The sequence below is a fragment of the Colobus angolensis genome, unplaced genomic scaffold (genome assembly GCF_000951035.1).
Source record: "Colobus angolensis palliatus isolate OR3802 unplaced genomic scaffold, Cang.pa_1.0 Scaffold2, whole genome shotgun sequence".
In the NCBI taxonomy this organism is placed as follows: Eukaryota; Metazoa; Chordata; class Mammalia; order Primates; family Cercopithecidae; genus Colobus; species Colobus angolensis.
Genome location: NW_012115154.1, coordinates 7,371,872 through 7,376,086, shown reverse-complemented (window position 1 = coordinate 7,376,086; position 4,215 = coordinate 7,371,872).

The following is a 4,215-nucleotide window of genomic DNA, read 5'->3' as shown; positions in this document are numbered from 1 at the left end:
TTGCAGTGAGCCGAGCTCGTGCCATTGCACTCCAGCCTGGGCGACAGAGCGAGACTCCATCTCAAAAAAATAAATAAATAAATAAAAATAAAAATAAAAATGGCTAATACTGTGTTGCTGAACATGTGAGGAAACAATCGGTTCCATTCATTGCTGGTGGAGATGGAAATTGGAAAAATCTTTTGTATATGGCATATCAGCAATATCTGTCAAAATTATAAATGTTCATACTCTTTAACCAGGATTTTCCACTTCTGTGAATTTATCTAAGATCTATAATATTTTGTATGTTTTTGTTTCTTTTGCTTGTTTAAAGGCCCTTCTGTTTTATTGGTTTACCTTTTTTTCAAAGGACCAGCTCTTTCACTTATTTATTGGTAGTACAGTTTTTTCTATTCATAAATTCATTAATTGCATTTTTCTTTGTGGATTCCTTATTTTTATTTCAATTATGTTTTTATAACTTCTTGATAAGATCCTTGAGTCACTCATTTTGTTGTTGTTGTTTATTAATATAAAAATTAAAGACCTTGTCTTCTGAGCTTTAACTCTAGTCCAGTTTGGATAGTCTTTTACCCAAAACTTAAAAGGTAGTTTTTGTTTGTTAACTGTTTGGTTCTTTGGTTGATTGGTTGGTTCGTTCATTTATTCTTTTCTTTTTAAATTTTAGGTGGCAGAGTTCTTAAGCTCTTTTGTTTTTACTATTAACTTCTGCTTTTAGGGCATTGTGATTAGAAACTATCTGTAGTGGTTCTACTTTGAGACCTTATTGAAAAAAGTCTCTGGCCTAGTGGTTAAGAGCACAGATTGGGAGTCAGGCTGCCTGGGTTAAACTCCAGCTCTGCTGCTCACTAGCATGCTCTCTGCAATCTTGGCAAAAGTGATGTAACCATTCTGTGCCTTAGTCTCCCCATCTGCAAAATGGGAATCATAATATATGTACTTTTCAAAGTTGTTGGAATTAAGTGAGTTAACATACATGAATTGCTTAGAAGGATGGCTGGGGCATAGTAAGCACCTGTGTAAGTGTTTAGTGTTGTTTTCTTTGTGACCCAAGGTACAGCCAGTTTTATTGAACATGCTATGGATCCTATTCTTTGTTTTCAAGGCGTAAGCTATATTTACAATCTATTCTTTATTATTTGTGATATTTAGATTGCCTATAAGATTTACTCCTTTTTCATGTCAATTCTCATGACCTGTAATCTTCTGTTTCTACTGTCCTTGTGACTCTTAACCATTTTTGTTTTTGAATATTGATGCCAGTTTCTTTGCTGCATATTCATAATTGTTATATCTTCATTGAGAAATGGATCCTTTATCATTCAAAGTGTGTTTCTTTGACTTGCTTAATGATTTTGACCCGGATTCAACCTTGTTTGATTGTGACACCTGCTCTCTTTTTATTTGCATTTGCCTAATTGTACTAGTGCCCATCTTTTTATTATCAACATTTATGCATCACTCTGTTCTGAGTAGAAGTAACAGCACAGAGTTAGATTTTGCTTTGTGGTCCAATCTGCCAATCTTTTTCTTTTAATAGGTAAGTTAAGCCTATTTGCATTTTTGACACCAGAGGTATGTTTGAGCATACATCTATCACATTATTTTATGTCATTCTCTCTCCTTTAAACCTTAAAAAAAATCCTCCATGAGTTTATCCATTTGCTTTATTTTGTGTATGTTACTTCCAACAATTTGGAAGGTTTATATTTTTATTCTAGCATTTATCCTTCATGTTACAAACAATCCAATTATATTCTTTTTGTTATTTTGAAATGTACAATTACATTATTATTATTTATTTTTTTGAGACAGGGTCTTACTCTATGCCCTTAACCTTTAATTTTTGGAAACACATCTATCATTTCACACTATAATTCAATTATGAAATTAGTATTTTTTTCTACATTTTGTGTTTAACTTGGTATTGCAAAATACACTCAGCCTACTATTTGATTTATCACCTTTAAATGATATCTTAAATGTATTAAGTTGGTGCAAAAGTCATTGCATTTTTTGTCAGTGAAAGTAATGGCAAAAACCGAAATTACTTTTGCACCGACCTAGTATCAATGTACTAATACTACTTTCTACCTTTCTGTCCAATATGGTTTGGATCTGCATCCCCACCCAAATCTCATGAAATGTCATCCCTACTGCTGGAGGTAGGTCATGAAGGGAGGTGACTGGCTCATGGGGACTGAGTTCTCATGAATGGTTTAGCATCATCCCCTGCTTGGCACTGTGTGGTGACTGAGTTCTCACAAGATCTGGTTGTTTAAATGTGTATGCCACCTCCCCTGCTTCTCTTCCTCCTGCTGTGGCCATATCAGATGAGCCTGCTTCCTACTTCCCCCTTCGCCTTCCACCATAATTGTAAGTTTTCTGAGGGTTCCCCGGAAGTCCAGCAGATGCTGCCTTCCTCTACAGCCTGCAGAACCGCAAGCCAATTAAACCTCTTTTCTTTATAAATTACCCAGTCTCAGGTATTTCTTTATAGCAATGTGAGAACAGACTAATATACTGTCAGAGTAAAATGTTTGGTGATAGCTTTCCTATACATGAATATCCTAGTTATCTATTTTCTATTAATATTCTGTCCACCATTTGATTTTTTTGTTCCTTTCCCTTCTGTTTTTTTTTTCCTCTTCTGTTAATTTTCTATAGACTCTCAGCTATGTTGTCTGTGTGGTTGCTCTTCTTTAAGAAAGAGTTTTCCTGGACCAGCTATTTTGATGAATATACATGTAGGGGGACCCCACGGCTATGTGCCCACCTATTTAGCAGGCATTTACCTGACTCTAAATTTTGCATTTACTCTTCTCCATCTTATTTGATAAGCAGCTGTGGAACTGTTCACAATGATGTCTTCCCTTCTGCAGGGCAAAGTGCTTCCTACAAATATGGCTTGTCTCTTTGATTCTTTGCTTTGCTCAGCTTCCTCTGCTTCTCAGAACTAAATATGAGAGTTTCAGTCTAAATGCATTGCATTTATCATATTGCAATGAAATATGAGGATTTGGTGCCCACACACTCTCTCTCACACACACATACCCCCAACACATGGATAGTTCCTATCTCCCCATCCTCCTAATACAGTTGGGTCAATTTTTGCTTGAATCAGCGTTGAGTTTTAGGACCAAATAAATAGTTTTTATGGCTGATCCATGAAGTATCTTATTAATACTTTTCCTTTCTTGTACACCTTCTAATTATCTTCTCATTTGCTTAGTTTTCTATGTAACTCATCTCCGAATTCTCACAATGTTAATAAACATGTTATTGATGTGTTGATAAATGAGGTATTTGTGTATTTAATCTTGCTTGAGCCTATCTTGGAGCCTTCTGACCTGCTTCTGACCTGTCTTGAAATATGTCCCCACCATTAGTCAGAGTATTCCTTTCATCTCTCTCTCTTTTTTTTTTTTTTTGAGACACAGTCTCGCTCTGTCACCCAGGCTGGAGTGCAGTGGCATGATCTCAGCTCACTGCGATCTCCACCTCCCTGGTTCAAGTGATTCTTCTCTCTCAGCCTCCTGAGTAGCTGGGACTACAGGCATGTGCCACCACGCTCGGCTAATTTTTGTATTTTTTTTTAGTAGAGATGGGGTTTCACCATATTGGCCAGGCTGGTCTCAAACTCCTGACCTCATGATTTGCCCACCTTGGCCTCCCAAAGTGCTGGAATTACAGGTGTGAGCCACCGCGCCCGGCCCCCTTCATCTCTCTTGTACTCAAGTTGGAGCCCTTGTTTCTTATACCACCATGTCTTTTTCCCTGAATTTGTTCCCATATTTTTGAGGAAGTATATTATTCAGCAAATAATTTTATGCTATATACATGTATGAAAAGATATTTGTTCTACTACATATTTGAATGACAGTTTTTAGTTGGAAATATATTTTCCTCAGAATTCTTAAGGCATCACATCATTATTTTAGTGTCCAGAGTTGCTACTAAGAAGTCTGATGTTGGCCAGGCACGGTGGCTCACGCCTGTAATCCCAGAACTTTGGGAGGCTGAGGCAGGTAGATCACCTGAGGTCAGGAGTTCAAGACCAGGCTGTCCAACATGGTGAAACATCACCTGAGGTCAGGAGTTCAAGACCAGGCTGTCCAACATGGTGAAACCCTGTCTCTACTAACAATACAAAAAACTAGCCAGGCGTGGTGGCGGGTGCCTGTAATCCCTGCTACTCAGGAGGCTGAGGCA